This window comes from Pinus tabuliformis, chromosome 1_1 (genome assembly GCF_031772625.1).
Source record: "Pinus tabuliformis cultivar Carrire ecotype Pingquan chromosome 1_1, CPIR1, whole genome shotgun sequence".
In the NCBI taxonomy this organism is placed as follows: domain Eukaryota; kingdom Viridiplantae; phylum Streptophyta; class Pinopsida; order Pinales; family Pinaceae; genus Pinus; species Pinus tabuliformis.
The window spans coordinates 615551931-615569402 of record NC_142297.1 but is presented as its reverse complement, the minus strand read 5'-3'; positions in this window follow the sequence as shown (position 1 = coordinate 615569402).

The following is a 17472-nucleotide window of genomic DNA, read 5'->3' as shown; positions in this document are numbered from 1 at the left end:
ACAATGTTACAAAACCCAGGTATGGATACCTCTGTATTTACAAAAGGAATCCCTAGAATGGTCCCCTCTGTTATTACTTATCCAGAAATTTATCACATGCGAGGGTCATTTTGGTTCCATGTACATGTATCATGCCAGGCTAATGATGAATTTTATGGAAGGTTATACCCTTAATTTGCCTTATTTTCTGTTATCAAGCTTGAAGAAAATGAGCTCTACTGTTCAAAAACACGTAGGCAATATTGAACCCCATCTTTACCATCACGGGTTCATAAAAATCCTTATTGAAGATCAGTTGAAAAACACTAAGGATACTTGGGAAAAGTTTTTGACAAGAAACCACTTCCAAGAACTAACTGAAGCCTCTGGAAGCAGTTCCCCAAAAATTCCAAAGAGAAGTAGGAGGAAAGAAAAGAATATTACAGCCCAAGACTCTCCTACAATAGACATTCAGGAAACTGTTCAGAAAGAAGAAGAAGAGGGAGCTAAAAACAAGAAACAGAAGAAGGACAAGGGAAAAATAACCATTCAAGAAACCTATCCATCCCCTGAACCATCCATAGAGGAAGATTCTCAAACTTTGGCAGAAAGATTAGCACATCTTCAAGCTGCTGCCATAACAAAGAAACAAAAAGGAAAACAGAGTGCACAGGAAAAGAGCAGTAGTCCACACGTGAGGAGGATCAGTAGGCTAAAAGGAAAGAAGAGTGTAACCCAAGAAAAACAATCACACTTTATTGATTTAGGTGAAGAAACATCTGAAAAATCTCCAGCTTAGCCAGACATTGAGTCAAGTCCTCCACGTGATGAAAGCCCTTTTTGGCTAGAAAGAGAGGACAGTCTTCCTCCTCCACCAGATTTTGATTTTGAGCCTGGCCCAAGAAAGACACCTGAAGTAGATCCTAATCAGCAAGAGGTATATAACTACCTAGAGTCCTTGGAACAATCAGCTGCAGGACCAAGCACCACCTTTCCACTTGATGCACAAGTACAGTCTTTAAAACAGGAAGTGTTTGAATTGGAAGTCCTAAATAGGCACATCAAACAGGAAAACGAAGCACTCAAAGAGCAGAGTAAGGTAGAAAAGATTTTCCATGATAAAACTATGCTCCATTTAGGACTGTGGCAAAAGAAGAACAGGAAGCTGAAGAAAAAGTGTAAAAAGTTGAGCAGGGCATTGATTAATATTAAGTTCAAATGTCTAGTCAGGAAACCAAGGACCATTTTAGCATCAAAGAGAAAGAGAAGAGGGCTAGATGTTCTTGCAGAAGCCTCAGAGCATATGGATTAAGGGAAAATAACTAAGTTTTGGTTACATGAGGACATGCAACACCTTCACAGTGGGGGTATGTTGAGCCTCGAACCTGCACCTTCCTATACACCCTGTCAGCCTTCTTTTTCCACTCATTTCATCCACCAAGTTGATTAAATCATTGTATTTTAGTTTAAAAAAGAGCTTTTGACATGGTTTTCTAACTACGCTGATGACTGTTGTTTGGTTTAGAATTTTGTTCAGACAGCTGCGGAAGCTTCTCAGTTTCCACAGCCGACACAGGTTTCCACAGCCGACCCAGGTTTCTGTAGCCAGCATAGGATTCCGCAGTCGTTTTGTCAAACACCATGCTACAGGTGTCCTCTGAAGAAACGAGCCACATGGGCAAGTTACAGGAGTCAAGGACATGGAACATGTCCCTCTAGATCATCCAGCACGCCCATAAAAGCCCGTGGTCAAACAAGGTGGCACGGCACTGCGTAGCTCTGTTCTTGAGCACGTGAAGCTACGTGGCACAGTCCTTAGCCACGAAGACATCCTGGTAGTGTGAATCCAACAACCATACCTCTCAGATTTAATAAACATGATGACAGTTACCTAGATCCGGGCTGAAGAAGATTTACGTGTCTCTGGCAGCGTGGTTAATAGCGTAGATTTAGTTAATTTGTTTAGCTTTCTTTCCTTATAAATAACGTGTCCATGAACGCTGTAAAAGTTAATCTCTAGTAATGTAATTCGAAGTTGTTGTATTTCCCCACTACACTTTTACGTTGCTGTTTAATATATGAGAAGACTGGTTTAAACTTAAGCTTGTAGTTGTTCGTTGAATCGGCTAAAGTGGCAGAGGGCCCCTGCTCACTAAAGCCTTGTACAGTTGTCCTTTAACTCTTGCATTACTTTTTTTTTCCTGTTCATGTATATTAGTTGTACAGTTGTCATTTAAATGCTGCGTTTTATTTCATCATCTATATTAGCTGTACATAACAAAGCTTTTTGATTTCTGTTGATTTACATTTTCATTGCTGCCCTATTATGGTTACAACTGATCAGTGTTTTCTGCAGGTTTTCTTAGGCAGCCCGGGGCAATTTTTCACCTTTTCTTTTTATAACTATTGGCATATGAGATCATCTTGTCTTTGTCGCTGACTCTTGTTTTCTGAAGTTTGATTTCCAGTTCTGTCATTTCCTTAAGTTGTACATTTATTTTCTGCTCTTAGATATCATGTTATTCATCTGTTAACGGTTTCTTTCTATAATCAAATAACTTTATTAGGAACCAGAATATCACTCATTATAGCTTGATTTAGTTTGCTTTAGATCTCACATTGCTTGACTTGTTCATGATTTTTTCTCACAGGGTAAATTAAGCTGAAAGGCAAAATGTCAAGAGAGTTAAAGTAGTGTGATTAGTTTCTTTTATGCAGTTTAACTTCTTTTAGATTTCACATTGCTTAACATTTCATGATATCTTTTCACAAGGAAGATTGAGTTGAAGAGTTGAATGGTGTGGATTAGTTGTTCTTACTTTTAATTGAATTTAGTGTAGATTTCACTTTCATTTTCATTCAGCAACAAAGATACTTGGCCGATGTCATTAGTTCATTGTTTGAAGTCTTTATTTCTTTTTAAGAATTGATTTCATTGCAATTATTTTAAAGCTTTCTTTCTTTTAAGTTTTGAAAAACCACTTAGAGATCACCATAATCATCCATATTTCACTTGCTTTATCACCTTTTCATCATCTCACATTAGGGAAAGATAAATCCAAAAACAAACTTAAAAAAACTAAAAACGACAAAAGACTAAGGAAATGGTTATCTAGTACATATAGTACACTTCACTTCGTCAGTTTACGAACCCCGAGTTGACATTTTAAAGTAGCAAATTAGACCTCACTAAATTGACCAAACAGCTCCCTCCTACACATTATAAACCCAAGTGTGGGCTTCCCTCTTATTAGCTACCTTTGTACCCCAGCATGTCACCCAGGGTTGCCCCTTCTCATTCCCTACTTCATTCTCCTATCTGTCACGTGCCACCACCTCTTGGACGATGTACCTTGCCTATATTAACCCCTTTAGAAGTAGAAACCACCTAATAGGATTATTTGTTAACGACATTTGGAATCAGGAGGCACTGGCACATCTCAAACCCCATTATGGAAGGGCAGGCCATTATGAAGTCCCCACCTGTGGTCCACGATTAGGTAGGCTCATTTACTCAATTTCTCTAATGACTTGTTGTACTGGAAGGCTAGGGGACGCATTGGATCTTATGCAGAATTGCAGATGGTTTCCATCTTGGGTTTGGTGTCCCCATACGGGGCCTTAATCCTTGAGATGGCTACATTGGCACATGTAGGTCGAGCGTTGAGAGCCATGGACCTCCACAGGAGAAGATTACAATCCATGAACACCCACAGCCATTCAGAGATTGCTCGTGGTTCACTTATGGGAGGAGGAGGATGCACTTGATCCATAATTCCCAGTCGGCCCTAGATCTAAAAAATACACTTGGGAGATGATCCAGGACTTCCAAAATGATGTGGCCTCACCCACACCAACATCCTAGCCATTGAGGCCAGCCTATAGGTATCTTCGGTATGTTTGGACACCCATGAGGACTCTTATGTTCCCTAGATGTTATTTGGAGCAACACAGGTTATTACAAGGGGCCAACCCCTTGCCCATTGCTTTTCATGGTCTTTCTCTTCATTATGGCACCCATGGACCTCATTAGGCCTCTTAGAGGGCCCTACAACATGCATAGATTATTATTTGACCTCTTGAGAGGCTTATCTTTTCATTTATGAGCTAGTTTGGTGGGCTTATCACCAAACGTTGCATTATTAGAACATTATTTTATTTTTAGGGCTTATGTAATCCAAGGAGGCTAATTCAAACTCCTAAGTTGTGTATAAATACAGGTTAGGTGAGATCATTTCTCATCATCACTTTGGATTGGATCTCTCTCTTCTTTGCAGAATTTCGCACTTTTTCCTGGAGGATGAGTTGGAGCTTTTATGGATGAATTTTGGTGTATGGTTGTTGGTCTATCTTGTCTTGGAGATTCTCTATTGTCATTTATGAACGGTTGGATATACTCTATAGCATGTAAGGATGGAATTTTGACTTTATTCTTGTTACTTTTTGTCATATATGTTGGACTAGGATTTTAGTTGTTTTAGGGCTAATTCTTGCATGTAGTTATTGCTTAATATTGTGGAATTATCTCTATTATAACGTTCTCTCCATGTATGGGCCATGTATTGTGATCGAAATATCCTAGGTGTAAAATTTGACCTCGATAAGAAATTCCTCTTGTGCATTTGAAGTATAAAAGCTGCACGATTGCTTTCTCTTGGCCTAGAGGGTTTCTGAAGTAATTTTGAGGCCTCCTTGATTGGGAACCATGAAATATTACACATAATCAACATAGAATCAATTCTCCCAAGGATTAAGGAATTGATCTGCCAAGGGTGGTCACCAAAACTCTTACTCTTTCACCTTTTCCCAAGTCTAGTCCCATTGGGGTGCCTAGGGCATCAATTTCCTGACAAGTTAGCCACTAAAAAAATTTGAACTCATAGGGTCTCCTATGCTGGCCTTTCCTCTAGCCTTCCTCCAAATTTGAAGACATTCCGATGTTGGAGTTGGGAGAAAAGCCAAGCCCTAACTCCGGGAGCAAAACTTGTCCTGCCATCCCCAAGGTTAGCACTTCCTAGGGTCAAACCAACACCTTGAGCAATTATATTTTCTTTGATCCTCTCCCCACTTTGTCTAGGGTAAGTATATCATTGGTTGCTACATTCCTTCCTCATACCCTAGACTGGGTCCACTTGGCCCTGTGTGGTCCCACTCCTTTGAAACGCCATACTTCAAGAACCATCCAAGATACCAATTCTAACAAGGATTTTAGGGATTGGGAAACTTGTTCACAAGCCTTATCCCATAAACCTCACACACAAATCCTCTCCTCCTTTCCCTAGATTAACTAGTACCTTGAATAGAAAGCAAGCAATCTTTATCCTTCAAATTCTGGGAAAGGGATATCCAAGTCACTCATATCCATTGACTTATCCTTCATTATTGACCCCACACATACCAAGTCTCCTCCCATCGGTGAAATTCCGTAAATAGAAGGGAGTCTTAATTGAGCCAATAATGGACTAAGACTCCATTTGTTGCCATTGGCCTAGCATTTGCCCTTTAGGGATTCCCTTTAGGTCCCCTGCTAGTTTGAGCAGTAACATTACACAATCCAAGAATGATCCTCCTTCGGCTCAATGCCACCTCCTCTAAGATTGTGCACTTTCTCCAAGTGTCCTCATTTAACATATTCCTCCTTTAGTTATGTATCACATGCCCTTTTCTTCCCAGCATGCATCAACATGTGTGTCAAGGTGGTTTTTATGTGCCAATGCTTCTCAATATATGTGTCTAGGTCCATGCTCAACCTTTATGAAGTATGCTCCTCGACCCAAGCATCCTTAAGTTAAGTGTCCAACTCCATAGGGCTAGGTGCCTAGAACTCCTCCTTCGAGGCAGGTATCTCTCGTAATCAAGCAAATGACCTCCCCATTGTGTGCACCCAATGGGCTAGTCATAATGTTGACTACGATAACAACCTCCTAGGTAAATGCATCATGGTAGCACTCTAAACAAGGACAATCATCCACCCAAATTAAGCCATGCATATGTCCATCAAGCATCTCCTATGGATTAGTTGACATAGCACTCTCCTAGCTATGTGAAAAAAACTTTGGAATAACCCCAATAGCTAACAAAGCATCAATGAAAGAAAGAGAAATGGGGTAAGGGTGGTTTTCCTAAGGAAGAGTAATTCCAATTCACTAATAATGGCTTCAACCCAAAAGGAGCCATCAAAAGGCTGAACTATACTGACCCTCATCATAGAAAAATCGCAGTCACCAAAATTATAACAAAATAATGTGTGACCTAGCCTACTTCCCACTCTTCAAGGGATATCTTGGCTAAAGAGACAACTTAAATCACACAGGGTCCAATAGAAATATGAAGAAAAGGAAAATTTTGCCCAAAAAGAGAGGTTGACAAGGTTGTATTTGTTCTTGTTTTAGAGGATCTAGCTCCATGATTTACATATTTGCATATGTGATTCTAAAAGAATAGAAAATAGTTCACTTCCTCAATTCCATTCATACTATTCTAGCACATAAAATGAAAATAGAGAGCTGTTACCCACCAAAATGGGTAACCCTAGCAAATAAAATGTTCTCCTATTTTGGATATCCGACCAGCCAACAACACTACACATTAGTTCGACGATGATGATATGCCAGCTCCTCCACCATCTGCACTAGTAACTATACCTATCACTATCCAGCACTCCTCTTGAATGATGGGATACCACTCAACAAGTACTTTGATCATTTTGCAATTTGGTGCTTTTACTTAGTGTTTTGGGAATTTAGTATGGAGAAAGGGGTGATCTAGATGATTGACCGATATCAGCTATAAATTTGTTTTCTCACTTTACCAAGTGGGTTAATTTTTATCCCTAGTCCAATGGGACTTCCCATAAGGACTTAGGGTTGTAGGAGGGGCACTACTTGGAAGACCTAGTTTTCAAATAGCGTGTCCATTCTCCCTTTACCATACATAACACCTTCCACAACACATTATAAGCCCTTGATACTATCTCTATTCTTCGGGTTCAATTGCCATTGGTTCATTGGGATTTGGTGCTCTCTTATCTACATATTTGAGTAGGGCCAAAAAACATTGCCCTAGAGGTTGATGCAACTAAAAGGATGGAAAGGCATAATATGGCCACAATGAACAGAAATAAGATCAAAATGCAAAAGATGGTCGAGACACAATTTAGAGCATGGGCAAAATCCAAGCATGATCTGCAACCTCCTCATTGGCCATCACCTAGTTCCAAAGTACTTTATGCTCCATCTCATCAAAAGAAACCCTTACATGTACCAACCCTAACTTGTGAAAAACCACCACATCTTAAGGGGTAAATTAAATGCTATATTACAAAAATCAAGCTTTGACCCTTGAGCTATGCACCAAAACAGATATCATTATAAAAAAAAAAAGTAAAAGGTGCACCAAAGGGGCGGGAAGAGAAGGACAAGCAAGGTAACTCGTGCATCAATGATTGCTCCCTCCATTACATCTATACACTCAAGATGTGGACTCTCATTAGTTGGTCTCCTAACCATGGAACTTGGCCATGAATGTTCTTCCTTTCCATTGTCACTTATTTACACCAATGCCTATTGATTGAATGGTTAACCTTAGAAATGCCACCTCCCCTAGGGGGCTAGAAGCACCTAATAGGGTTGAATACTTAGCCACCCCTACAAAAGTAGGGAACACCTTTAATGGACTTGGTATGGTAAAATATTTCAAGTTGATCCCAGTTTGAAGTATTAATATGGCCCTAAATGCTTCAGTATGGTCCACTTAGATGCATATATGATCCTAGTCTCTAATGAGTGGTTTCTTTCACTTCACTTTGAGTTGATTTTGACAGGTTATCCAAACCATTAGAGGTCTTGAGGGCACCCCACTCCACATAATTCCCGATCCATATCCTACATTATAGAGAGCATGATGACATAACAGAAGCAATGTTGCCCACTTTTGGGAGAGTGTTAGGCCTTTTGATGACTTGGCCAATTAATTTGCATCCCAGAGTAGCCCAAGGAGCTAGAACATTGGGCTTCTATTGCCTAGTATGGAGGATATTTGTTGATGTACCAATGGATAAAACATGCCCCCAAGTTGGCCTTCACTCTACTCGATGGGCATGCCATGATCCAACGATCCAAGGAGGATGGTTATTCTTGGTATGATTGAGGAGGTCTTGTTGCACCCTGTTAGCGCTTGAGATTTCACCCTAGGCTGAGGAAGGTAAACCTTCAAGGCAACATCAAACCATTTCACCTCGTAGCTAGCCCTACGGGGTATGAGAAGGCTCTCTCCGGTCAATCTCAGTAAAATATTCAATGGACAGAGATGACCAATACAGTGACACTGATATTAGGCTAGTAAACCGATTAAAAGGTTGATTTGGGGGTTTTTGGGGTTTTTTTGGTGGCAAATTGAGGATCTGCAATTTTAGGGTGCGGGGATTTGACACAGTTTCTGCAGGTGGGTCTTTGGGGCAAGGTAGGAGTTTGTGTTGATGCCTTTAGCTGAGATGGATGATCAAGGAAGAATGATAAGAAGGCTAAAGAGGGCAAACAATGACTTTGAATCCTCTCTAGACAGTGGAAAACATAAACATTAAACAAATTTGAAAGCTGAGCATGGCAAGCATGAATTCAAACTTTATCACTTCATTTGTTTAATAAGCTGCAGTAAAGAAAGAGATGGAACACATAAACACACTTACAATTACAATAAGAGAACACACCATCAACACAAGAGTCCACAAGAATCCCAATGATGTCTGCAAAACCCTGGTCTTCCTTTTCCTCAAATTGCAGAGATACAAGTAAAATATATAATAGGAGCTTCTCCCTCAAAAGTCCAACCATGAAAATGAGCAAGAGAAGGCATAATATAGATGATCTAACTCCTTTCCCCACCTCTAGGGGTCGAGCTCAGCTTCCTAGGAGCTATTTCAACTAATTCTAAACTGAGCACTAGATAATAGGCAGTCAAAACAACTTGCCTCTAAAACTTAGGAAACCTATCCATGCATTAAATATTTACCATTTACATCAAAGAATCTTCTAGAAGTGTTCAAGGAGAGTAAAAGTATCTAAGTGCCATGAAAATTACACAAAAATCCATCATTTACATGCCTCAAAAGTCAACCAAGATGAAAACAGTGTTTTGCTGGCCGAACTGGTCAAAACAGGCAAATTTCCCTGATAGGTCGCGCACATCACTCTGACTGGTCGCGCACATTCACAGCTCTGTTTGAGGGGCCTTCCCGGTGTCCAAATCAGGTGCAAGATAGCTCGTTGGAAAGGTCTGCGAGTCTACTTTCCAACCCCACTAAAATTTCTGAATTTGGAGTTAATTTGACCCCTCAAAAGTCATTTCTCCCAAGACAGCTTTCTGCAACTCAAAATAGGGGCAGAAAGTCAAAAATTGCATGTATTTTGAGCTTTTGGAAGCCCAAATCTCCATAAAATCTGAAACCCATCCATAGGCAAGTGTATTTTTGCATGAAAATTCCAAAAATGCAAAGTTTTCCCCGTTCTGAGTTGCCCCCATGTATGGTCGCGCGCGGGGTGAGACCAGTCAAATGGCCAAAACCTGTAAAATTCCCAAAAATGCCAAAAATGCTTCAAAACTCTCAAAATTTCTTTGGTTTGCTGCTAGGAGGATGCTAATGAGTATCATGGTGAGTGAGAGAGGCCTCAGCCAAGATACGGAGCGGGTTGGTCTTCTTCTTCCTCTTACGGGCCTCGGACAACCTCCTTTGGAACATCTTCATTTTCGCCTTGCAAACATGCATCCTCGCCCAATAGTGATTCTTCATGTTCCATAGCAACCTCTTGTCCTCGTTTGCCTTCTCTAACAGCCTCTGCAAGTGTGCATTCACACGGGTAAGCATGGATTCCCTCTCCTTGGGCAGCAAGTCACCGGGCCTCCTACGGTTGATGACTCGGTCACTTCGAATCCTCCACAGCTCATCCAACTCTTTCTCATCCTCAAGTTGCTTGTTGCACTGCTCAAGATAGTTTATTGTCCATTGGGCCATGTCGAGCTTCTGCTGTAACAAGCGGTTTTCCGCCTCTCTTTGTCGGATGATCTCATGCAAATCTGAAGTGGGGGAGCGAGCATCAAGATTAATGATGTCAACCTGAGTGTCACTGACTCTCTCCTCCTCTGTCATGGGTTGTTTGCCCTCCCGTACTGCTGATGGAGAATGCGAGGCCCCTTCCACCTGGTGTGGAGATAACACTCGCTGACCTGTAGATGATGATGGTGAGACCCCTTCCACCTGCTGTGGAGAAAACACTCGCTGACCTGTAGATGATGATGGCGAGACCCCTTCCACCTGCTGTGGAGAAAGTACTCGTTGAGCTGCTGCAAACAAGGTCATGTGACCTCTCTGGTAGGTGACCTGAGGTGAGGAAGCAACCTGTCTCGGAACAATGATCTCGGGCTGGTGAGATGGACCTCCCTCCTCATAAATGACCTCTGGCTCTGGGTGTGGCTGTGGTGGCACTGTAAAGAACTCATGAGAAATGAAGTCTACCCATGGAATGCCCTGCTGACTCAACTGATGGGAAACAATGAGCTAGATGAGACCATGATGGCACAAACTCCTATACTGCTGAGCTGGGGACCGCCTCTGAAACACGGACACCATCCTCTGAATGTCCTGGAAGAAGAAAACTGGGATGTTCATCATCCTCACTCGGGTAAAGTGCATCAACAGGCGAATGTGATAAGAGAAGACCTGTGAAAATCTCCCCTCACATGTGAAGTAATGCATGATAAGCCGCATGATCGGAGCATACTCCCCCCGGAGGAATCTGAAAGGAAAGACCCCCGACAAGTGGCTCATGAATGCTGGCCTCACATATGGCTCAAAATAAACATAATCCAGCATTTTGCGCTTGGGCCACACTTCACCCACATCTGGTATCCCGGTAGCCTCTGAAATCACCTCCGGAGATAGCACAAAATTCACCCCTGAAAGAGTGACCTGCCCATCATGAAGGTGCAAAACAAATAAGTGGGCCAACTCCCTGTGATGCTGGATCTGAGCAAGCCTCTCACAAAACTGCAAACATGACATGTATTGGAAACAATTCACTGCCAAAGGGCAGGCCTGTAATTCTGCTAAAGATGTGGGCTCTTCTCTCTTATGATGACCACCTTTGCCACCCCTACGAGGCCTCTATTGTACCTCAACCGCTGTGGAAGAATACCGGTCATCACCTTGCTCATAGGTTTCAGTGGTTGACATGGTGCTTTTGAGCAAAGTGGAGAAAATAGAAAAAGTTAACTGCTGCCCTGTCTGCAAAAATGCTGAGAAGTATGCTGTTTTCAAGGGGGAAAAATCATGAAGGAAATGTTAGGGGAGGGACTTTTTTTTTTTTTTTTAAATAGGGAATGGAAAATATGTAAAGACAGGGAATTTTCAAGGGACAATTCACAAAATGTTAAGCATATAATCTCATCTACATCATCGGGAAATCATTTGCAAAGAAATGTTTTTATTAGGGAAAACATGTATGAGAATAACAAAGGGAAAGGACATGCATTTCAACCGGGGTATGGGACAGCATTGTTCATTTGATTTTTTGTCTTCTAATGTACATCATAAGGTAAACTCTGTTTTCAAAGGGATTCATGTACATTTAGTCATAGAGGAACAAGGCTTCTTTTACATTTGGTCATAAGGGAAAAGGAATTTTATTTAAACAGGGATATTAGGGATAAAAGGGAAAACATGACTTTGTCTTTTGGGAGACACAACAACATTCCTTTGTAAACAATATTCAGAGCAGTATGTCTTTTTATAAATATATACAGTTGCATTTCTTTGTTTTTGTTTTGAACATACACAACCATCTTTTCTCTGTTTTGTAATAGCTATACACAGCCATATTGCCTCTGTTTTTTTTTTTTTAACCATTATATTGCTCTTTTCTTTTTACACAACATTTTTTAATCCTTGTTGTGTTTATTTTTTGTTCTTGCTGTGTGGAGGGCATTAGGGTTTTGGGAATGTATTTGAGAGGGGGATAGGGTTAGAAATTGGGATATAGGAAATTTAATACTCTTTGCAAATGAGATAAGATAGAGACATATCATAACAATTGTGAATTTAATGGGAAACAATGGAGGGAATAAATGGGAGTTTAAAACCTTGAAAAAAAACACCAACCCTAGCACTATGCCTACATTGACAAGCCATAACTAAAATCCATTTCTCTTTGCATCCTTGGTAGCAAATATATATGAACACAAGCCCATCATTCATATTTCAAGCATCCAACAGGTTAATAGACCCTACCTCGATCAATTTAGCAAGCAAGAGGGCGATTTGAGAAAATTTGAAGTGGTTCTGTGAGTGACAGGCTGACTGGTCGCGCACAGGCTTGGACAGGTCGCGCACAGCCTGACTGGTCGCGCCCGTTGAGTTTTTGCACTGCGGAGGGGCGCCTGATAGGTCGCGCACTGCCCAACAGGTCGCGCACGCCCTCTGACAGGTCGCGCACCTGAAAATGGTTCAAATTTGCTGCCCTTTGCCTCCTTTCGCCTTCTTCGCCCTCTCACTCTTCTTTGCGAGCTCTTAGATGCACAATGAGGGTGTTTTAGAGGGAATTTGACTCTTTATAAGCCCAATTTGAAAAAATTTACTTACCAAACCCACTTTCTAATGTTTTGTTTTGGCACTTTCTTTTAATACTATTTTGAGTTTACTTTTGTCCTGAATTTGACTTTTTGAGTGCTTTAACTCCGTTCTTTTTGTAGGTAGACCATCTGATGGACTCTGGCGAGGAGACCAGGGTTATTGCCGGCATTGTGAAGAATTTTTTGAAATTTCCTTATTTTTTACAAAATTGACATGACCTTGGCTTTAAAAACATGGTTTTTAAATCCAAGGTATAAATGAGCTGTACCTGATGAAAATATCAATGAAACATATTTACATACCTCCTTCCGGCTTGCTGGGGACCCATGGACCTCTGACTCATGATCTTGCAATGACATTTGACTGAAACCCTAGACCTAAGACTTTGGACTTCAAGACAAAACAAAACAAGCATGACACAAGTTCATTAACTGATATGACCTGATCCAGCAAAGCCGAGAAGGGAACAAGGACCAGCTCCTCCATCAGTTTTATGGCATGCCTAATGGAATGCAAAACTGACATCGATGAGACACCTACTTATGCATATGCAAAGCGTTTTTTGATCACTGATGGAGGGCATCACGACCGACACTAACATTGGCTCCAATGGGGATGGTAGCTCCTTGGAGGTGCCAAGAACCTTAGACCTCTGGGAGAGCATACCAGTGCCTTATTTATTGGGAAATGGAGTCAACTTGTACACACGTAACCAAACTTGAAATGACTATATTGGACTTGACTATGAGCTGAAATTTTCAAAGGACTTCGACACAAACAAACTAACTTTTGCAGAAAATAGACAATCTGAAAAATTCACACCAACTAATCACCATCCTTAGAATTATAGCCTTCACCACGGGCCCCAAACTAAGGATGAAAGATCAGTTTCACACTTGCTGCAGAAAGAAAATGGCATGGTATTTACAATGAGGATGATTGGAGCAGAAATTTCTCAAGTATGATACCTTTTCAGAAGCCGGCCATTCACCGACCCACCGGGACATTCATCACCATTCATCTCTTTGAGAAGGAAAGCATTGGGACCACGATATGCAACAATTTTATAAGGACCTTTCCACAAATTATCGAATTTACCGTGCTTCCCTTTGTCCTCATTGCGGGCATCCCATCTCAAAACGACATCTTCCAGCTGAAAGTTTTCCGACCTTGCCTTCTTGTCATAGATTTTCTTGATGCGCTCTTGCAGCCTCAAAGAATTTTGGAGAGCCTCTTCCCTTATTTACTGCAAGTGAATCATTTGATTGATTCGCCTTTGTATTGGATCCGGATCTTCACCCACCTCTTGAAGCAATCTCGCGACTGGTACACTAAGTGATGTTGGAAAAACTGCATCAATTCCATAAACGATTTCAAATGGCGACATGACAATTGACTTCTTTAGACTTACCCGATCAGCCCACAATGCATTTATCAATTTCTTATGCCAAATTTTCTTGTTAATTTCCAGCATCTTCTTGATAATGTTCACTAGTGACTTATTTGACGATTCGGCCAGCCCATTACCTTGCGGATGATAAGCCGTGGAGTGCCCCAAGCTGATGTTATACTTATAGCAAAAATCAACCATCTTCTTGGACTTAAATGCCGCTGCATTATCTGTGATCAATTTGAATGGACAGCCAAAACGTGACAAGATATTATTCTCAAGAAAAGAAATGATTACCGAATCCGTGGCCTGCCGAGTGGGAATTTCCTCTATCCACTTTGTGAAGTAATCGATGGCAGTTAAGATCCATCGATGTTGCCCGGATGATGCTGGGTGGATTTCACCAATAAAGTCTAAGCCCCACTGCTGAAAGGGTGCGCTGATTTCCACCGGTTTGAGGGGCAATGGCTGCAACCTTTGCTTCCCTTGGAATATTTGGCATTCATGGCAGCTTTTCACCGCTTTGTACACATCAGAAAATAGAGAAGGCCAATAGAAACCAGCCCGCAAGATCTTATTGGCTGTAGTTTTCCAAAACAAATGACCTCCACAGTCGCCTTTATGAAAATCTTCTACTGTTGCCTTTGCTTCCTCTTCAACCAAACAATTCAGCAAGATGCCACCAGGATCTTTCCAATAAAGTGAAGATTTCATAATACAAAACTTAGCAGCCTTTAGCTTCAATGTTCTTGCTTTGTTTCTTGACATTTCAGGAGGTGCGGAAACATTTTGCAGCACATAAATTATATCAGCATACCAAGGAGAAGTAATAAAAATATCTGATACCTGAACCGCTGAATTTTCTTCATCACCATCGGATAAGGCAGCAATCAAGTTGATGTCAAGGACATGAAGGTTTGTTTCAGCCATCAATTTTGCGAGACCTTGGCCTTTAATCAGCTTGGTAGGCTTGATTTCAACATCATATTCCAAAAGAGCGGCAATCCACTTGCCCCTCCTACCTTCCGGCTCCGTTTGTACCAAAACATCTTTTACGGCGGCACTAGGAACATATGCCAATACATGAGAGTTGAGTATGTATACCCGGAAATCTTTCAAAGCTTTAATCAGTGCTAATGCTTGCTTCTCAATGATATTATAATTCAGTGCCCCGTCTCTTATGATTCGGCTGAAAAATGCAATTGGCCTCTCAACTCCTTCTCTCTTTTGCATCAATACGACTGCCAATGTATGCTCAGAAGCGAAAGAAAACAAAATGAAATCTTGAGTATAATCGGGGCTGATCAAGGTTGGGGCTGAAGACAAGATTACCTTGATTAAATTGAAAGATTTGACCGCCTCCTCGGTCCATTTGATCTCATTGTCCTTCCGAAGCATATTGGTTATCTCTCTAAGGTGCTCTGCAAGGTTAGGAATGAAGCGGCGCAGAAAATTTAATTTGCCATTAAAAGATTGTATTTCCTTCTTGTTTCGGGGCTGCTCTAGCTGCTGAATTGCTTCCACCCGTGCAGGATCAATTCGGATACCATCTTTGGAAATGATATGTCCCAGCAACTTGCCTTCACTCATGGCAAAAAGACTCTTTTTCGGATTCAAGGAAATGCCATATTTTCTGCATTTTTGGAACACTTTAGTCAAATGAAACAAATGCTCTTCATCTGATTTGGAAAACACGGTTAGATCATCAAGATAAACAACTAAGAATATATCCTTTTCATTGGCAAAGGCCATGTCCATTGCCCGCTGAAATGTAGCACCGGCATTCTTCAACCCAAATGGCATTTTGGCATAGTGAAATGTTCCCCAAGGTGTAGTGAAGGCTGTCTTATCACGATCATCTTCGTGCACTAAAATCTGATTGTAGCCGGAGTATCCATATAGCAATGACATCCTTGAAGCGCCCACTACCCGCTGCAATATGTGGTCCATTTTGGGCAGCGGATAGTTGTCCTTGAGAGATACTTTGTTCCAATTTCTGAAGTCTATGCACAAGCGTATTTCACCGGTCTTCTTTCTCACAGGCACTAGATCGGAGATCCAATCAGAAAAGCGAATAGGGACTATAATTCCAGACTTGTAGAGCCTATTGACTTCCTTCTCGATCAAAGGCAGCAACTTAGGATTAATTCTCCGCAACTTTTGTCGAAAAGGCTTTTGATTTGGCTTTATGGGAATAGTGTGTTGAATAATGCTTGTATCATAGGTCCTTAAATCTGAATAATCCCAAGCAAACACATTAGAAAACGATGACAATAATCTAATGTATTGATTCTTTACCTTGAGCGGAAATGCTTTTGATAACTTCACCATCTTTGGATTCTCGGCTGTCCCAAGATTCACATCTTCCACACCTTCGTCTGTTGGCATCAAAGTTGGCTTGCGGGCCACATCATCTTGATCAAAAATTTCCTCTAAAGGAATTAACCCTTTAGGAATATAATTGTCTTCCAGCTGCAAAACACCCATTTGATTCACTCCTTCAGGCTCCAGATCTATTGAGATTTCTTCAAATTTACCTTCTCCTTGTAAGAAGTCTTTGATCTCTTCGTCATCTTGGAAGACTTGCCAACACCTTTGATTATCCGGGATTGTAGGACGATGCTTCACATAGATTTCGAACTTGTTGCTTGAATTCATTGGTATTTTCAAATTACTTGCTGCTTTTGCCAATGCATCCGCAACACCATTTTGAATCCGGGGCACACATGTCAAAGTATGTTCAGAAAATCTTTTCAGGATATCTAAAACAACATTTCTATAAGCTCTCATGCGAGGGTGTTTGGCCTGAAATTCACCTTTGACTTGTTTGATAACTAGTTCGGAGTCGCCATATACTGCTATTTTCTTTGCCTTTAACTTCAGAAGGATTTTCAAACCAGCAATAAGAGCTTCATATTCCGCCTCATTATTCGAGCAATCAAATGCTAATTTATAAGAACATACTCGTACCTTGCTTGGAACTCGATCTTGGGCTGAGAATGGACTTCGAATCCACACACCGATACCAGCACCATCGCTGCCCACTGCACCATCAAAATCCATAGTCCAAAGACCCTCTTCATCATCTTCTAGGTGCTGAAAATCTGATGTTGTTGCAGTCATGATTTGCTGCCCATTTGTTTCAGCGATTGACCTTATGACAACAGTCCTTTCTTCACTTTCCGTTCTCAATACTTCTCTGAAATTTTCTGCAATGCCTGGGATATCTTCTACCTGAACTAGCTGACTATCTATCTCATTGAAATTTTCCGCAAACAAAACAAAAGATTCTAAATCTGTTTGTACATAATTTACAGGATGATTTACTGGCTTTTCCTTGCTAGTAATCATATACTTCATCTTTTGCTCTCGATACACTTTCCTCATTTGTCCAAACACCGGAATAGTAGCATATGAAAAATCCAGCTGAAGAGTACCTTTAAGTTTGGATCCCCATGACCTTGAGAGGAGCATGCCAAAT